The sequence below is a fragment of the Coffea arabica genome, chromosome 9c, assembly GCF_036785885.1.
Source record: "Coffea arabica cultivar ET-39 chromosome 9c, Coffea Arabica ET-39 HiFi, whole genome shotgun sequence".
Taxonomy (NCBI): domain Eukaryota; kingdom Viridiplantae; phylum Streptophyta; class Magnoliopsida; order Gentianales; family Rubiaceae; genus Coffea; species Coffea arabica.
This window is the reverse complement of record NC_092326.1, coordinates 35,258,230-35,263,170: the sequence shown is the minus strand read 5'-3', so window position 1 is coordinate 35,263,170 and position 4,941 is coordinate 35,258,230. Positions and strand designations below refer to the sequence as shown.

Here is a 4,941-nt window from a genome sequence, read left to right as displayed (position 1 = left end):
TCCGATTAAATAAATGTCCCTGAAGGACAAATCACAAGTGCTAATGAATCTAAAGCATGCCTGAAGCGTGGGAGACCTCTTGGTTTTAAAAATAAAAATCCTAAAAAGAAAAGAGGATCAAATGAATCAATAATTAGTGACAAAATTTAACCTCCTGAAAAGATCGCTCCTGAAGAGCCAACTCCCGAAGAGAATTAAATTTTAGAAAATTCAATAAATTTTGTTACTACAAGAAAAAGTTGAAACCGAAGATAAATATTTGTTGATATTACTTTTGCATATAATGTAGCACTTGATATTATGATAGATGATGAGGATCATGAGTCTAGATCGGTTGATGAATGTCGGCATAGAAATGATTGGCCAAAATGAAAAAATGCTATACAATCTGAATTAGATTCACTGGCTAAAAGGTAAGTTTTTGGACCTGTAATCCAAACACCTGAAGGTGTAAAGTCAGTTGGTTATAAATGGGTATTCGTGAGAAAAAGGAATGAAAATGATGAAATTGTGAGATATAAAGCAAGACTTGTAACTCAAGATTTTTCACAAAAACCTGGATTTGATCATGATGAAACATACTCACTTGTAGTGGATACGATTACATTTAGGTATCTCGTAAGTTTTGCAATGCATGAAAAACTAGATATGCGTCTGATAGACGTTGTCACTGCTTATTTGTATAGAAATCTTGAAAATGATATTTACATGAGAATTCTTGAAGGATTCAACATGCCTAATGCATGTAAATCAAATCTTAGAGATGTGTATTCTATTAAATTACAAAGGTCTTTGTATGGGATCAAGCAATCTGGATGTATGTGGTATAACCGCCTCAATGAATGCTTAACTAAAGAAGGTTATATCAACGACTCAATATGTCCATGTATTTTTATCAAGAAAAATGGATCGAATTTTGTTATAATTGCTATATATGTTGATGATCTCAATTTGATTGAAACTCCTGAAGAAATCCAAAATGCTGTCAAATTTTTGAAGAAAGAATTTGAGATCAAAGATTTTGGAAAGACAAAATTCTGTCTTGGTTTACAAACTGAACATTTAAAAGGTGAAATTTTTATCCACCAAATTGCTTATACCTAAAAGGTATTAAAGCGATTTTGTATGGATAAAGCATATACATTAAGTACCCTAATGGTCGTCAGATCACTAGATCTTAATAAGAATCCTTTTTGGCCACGAGAGAAACATGAAGAGATACTTGGTTGTGAAATACCGTATCTCAGTGCAATTAGTGCGCTAATGTGTCTTGCTAATTGTACAAGGTCAGATATATCATTTGTTGTAAATTTATTAGCAAGATTTAGTTCATCGCCTACAAGATGACATTGGAATGGTATTAAACACATTTTTCGCTATCTCCAAGGAATAACTGATCTTGGTTTATTTTATTCAAATAAATCTAAGTCTGAGTTGCTTGGATATGCTGATGCTGGGTATTTATCTGACCCACATAAAGTACGATCTCAAACTGGCTATCTCTTTAGTTGTGGTGGTACAGCCATTTCTTGGCATTCTACAAAACAATCTTTAACTACCACTTCATCAAATCATACTGAAATAATAGCAATTCATGAGGCCAATTGAGAATGCGTTTGGCTAATATCAATAACCCACTACATTCAGAAGAGTTATGGGTTATTCTCCAAGAAGGAAAATCCTCCAACAATTTTATATGAAAATAATGCAGTTTGTATAGTTCAATTAAAAGGAGAATATATTAAAGAAGATAGGACGAAACACATTTCACCGAAATTTTTCTTTACTCATGATTTACAGAAGAATGATAAGATTGGTGTGTTACAAATCCGATCAGATAATAATTTAGCATATTTGTTTACCAAAGTATTGCCGACTGCTACATTTGAGAAACTGGTGAGGAATATTGGAATGCATCGGCTAAAAGATTTCAAATAATGTTTGCATCAGGGGGAGAAATTATTACACAAGAATAGTGTACTCTTTTTCCTTCACTAAGGTTTTTGTCTTACTGGATTTTTTCCTAACAAAGTTTTAACGAGACATATTTTTTGTATAATAGACATTTAAGAGGGAGTGTTATTAAACAATTAAATGGGAGTGAATGTCCATTAAACTCTCCTATGTTTATTAAGCTTCCTTATGCCTATTGAATTCCCTCAAAGATAAAAGAATTGGTATACATGACGGTTTGATTTTCCTATACAATCAATTTTGTAACATCTCTTATATTTAGAGGTTAATCTTTTCATTTTATTCAAGTGTTCTCTATAAATAGAGAATAGAGGTGAGAGGTGATTGAACATCTCTCGGTAACTTTCTTGATGGTTTTGAATAGAAAAAAGAATAGTTCTCTACTTTTATCGGGTTCTGTCTATTTTATTTTACCCCACGTCTTGTTATTTTATTAGTTTTATAATATTTTCCACTTTTTTAAACTCAGTCCTAACTTTGAGGCATTAATTAGCTAGGATAATGGTAAATAACCATAATCACTTTTTTTTGTTACAGGGAAAAAGAAAATTTAAATCTAAAATCTGAAAATTTAAATCTAAAATCTATAAATTTTAGAATTGCAACTTTAGCTACTAAATCTAAACTTCTTTGGCTATTAAGCATAAAACACATAATTTTCATGAGGTAACTTTTACAAGTTATTAAAATTTGGATAAATCGCACACATTGTAAATAAATTGCCTATCTATATTTTTATGCATTATTTTATAAAGAAGCCACAAAAAAAATGGGAAAACGTGGATTATCCTATCCCTATAATCTCAACCCCTCAATTCGTCCTTTTCCTAAAGCTCGCCTATTCAAAAAAGGAGACGGAGGGAAGCAAAGTTGAACGGAGCCACCTGTAAGTCTTCACATACTAATAGTATTTCCGGATATGTATCTTCGTGAATGTTTGTGAATTCTATCTTTGGTCCTTTCTTGGTGAAATCTATAGGGCTTATGTTGTCAATCCGAAAATCTGAAATATTTGGGACTTCGGTACGTTAAAATATATGTATGCCCTCTATCTGTTTGTTAAAATGCCTAGCCCAGAACGTCAAGTGTATGTGGCTTTTTGATTACCCTGCTGTGAGCGCGTGCCCGTGTGAGGTTGAATGGTGATGGGCCAGCTGTCGGTGAACAGAGAATAGACAGTGAGGAGTCGTTTGACATCCCACACTTGCCTACTTATGCTCATACTGTGATGATGGAAAAATGAGTGGAACAAATAATATCCTTTTAATGCAGTCAAATGTCAGTTCATAGTTGCATCGTTGGTCTTGAACAGGGGAATGTCTATGTTAGTTTTTTGATGAGCATTCATAAGAAAAAGGGATAGGGTCATGATCTTCCATCTACGGTGTACAACCCCGTGACATTACTAGATGAGATGAGCATTTACGGTGACTACTAATCAAATCATTTCTCAATTTTAGGAATTTTGTCACTAGTTGAGTATCTTCTTTTCTCCTTTTTTGGAGTTAAAACTATGCAGTGATGTTCTTGTTCAGGAAAGTCGAGAGCTAGAAAAAAAAAGGGGGGAGGGGGGTGTGTGCGCGCTGAAATGGGGGAAAATTCCTACAGACGTTTGAAGTCTGTTTCGAGGTAGGGAGGGACAGAACATAAATATGCTAGTATGAATTTGGTGCCTAATGAGACTGGGAAGTGTCACAGAATTCAATTGGGTTATGTACCAGAATCGTACCTTAATCTTTACTTCTTAAAGAAGTCTTAAACTATATTAGGGCTATTAGTACTAGAGGAATGCATACTAGAGGAATGCTTTCCATTTGGATTGTGCTGTTATGGTGCCATACTTATATGCCTTGGAAAGATAAAAATCAAATTAGTGACTATGTAGCAGGAAGAGAGTTCTTTCAAACTGTTCTGATATACTTTTGTCCTGCTTTTGCCCACCAGGCTGTGAAGCGAGGGAGTTCTGAATTAAGGGGATAGATAAGTTAAAGGGAGAATGCAGCAATCTATCAGCAACTCGAAGGACACATTTCCCAGTAATGAGGACTCTGAATCCCAAAACAAGAAACAGGTGAAGCGGAAGCTACCCAGCCCTAGAGAGCTTGTATCTCACTATGAGTCTCAAGGCTTGGACACCCAAGAAGCCTCCTTCAAAGTTATTGAGGATCTCCAGAATGCACTTTTCAGGTTGATGCTCTCTTCTTCTGGTGCTGGTAAAGGCAAAAGCAATAAACAAGGTCCCTCCTCCGATATCTCTAGAAAGCTGGACGTCATCAATGCCCGCCTTCTTCAACTTGACATGAAGGTCGACTCTAAGCCTGGCTACCCGCAAAGCCTTGCCATTGGGGTGGCCTCTGGTACCCTTCTTCAGGGCTTTGCATCTGCCGCTGCTCAGATTTGGACTGCTGTGCGTCGAGCAACTAATCCTGGTAGTGATTCACCTATCAATTAATTCCAGTTAACCCCATGGCCCTTGGTCCTAACAGGGTGTATAGGTAGTAGTAATTTAGTGAATTTGGTGTGAAGATGATGTATCTGTTCTTGATCTTACCTGTTGCATTTACGTTACGGTGGACTATTGTGCAGCTAGATCTTCAATTCTTCATCCCCGTATTAATCCACAAGTTCTTGAATTTTGTGGAATGGTCCTATTTGCCTCTTTTTTGAAACTTTCAGTTCAGTGATAGGTAGAAGTATCTTTTATAGATTGATTTATCCATTTTAATTAATGCACCCTATAAAATGATTTCATGTCTAGTAAAATGAATTAACAATTATTGAGCTGCTTTTAACCTTTTCTTTTTCAAAGAAAATAGAAACTTCTGAAATAATTTATTCATCAAACACCAAAGCATTTTGCCTTTACTTGTCATCATCTTAAATATTCAATTACATACTTCGATAAAATTTCTTTTCAATTGTAGTCCAGTAAACGTGCAATTAACTTCCCCAATTTTACCTTTTGGT

At 35.0% G+C, this 4,941-nt stretch overlaps 1 long non-coding RNA gene across 1 annotated transcript; it reads left to right on the top strand.

Annotated features, from left to right (window-relative positions):
* The first annotated feature begins 2,740 nt into the window (after positions 1-2,740).
* Positions 2,741-4,617, top strand: LOC113708967 (uncharacterized). Its single transcript, XR_011820857.1, has 2 exons — positions 2,741-2,860; positions 3,919-4,617. It is a non-coding gene; the product is annotated as an uncharacterized lncRNA (long non-coding RNA).
* Positions 4,618-4,941: the final 324 nt, after the last annotated feature.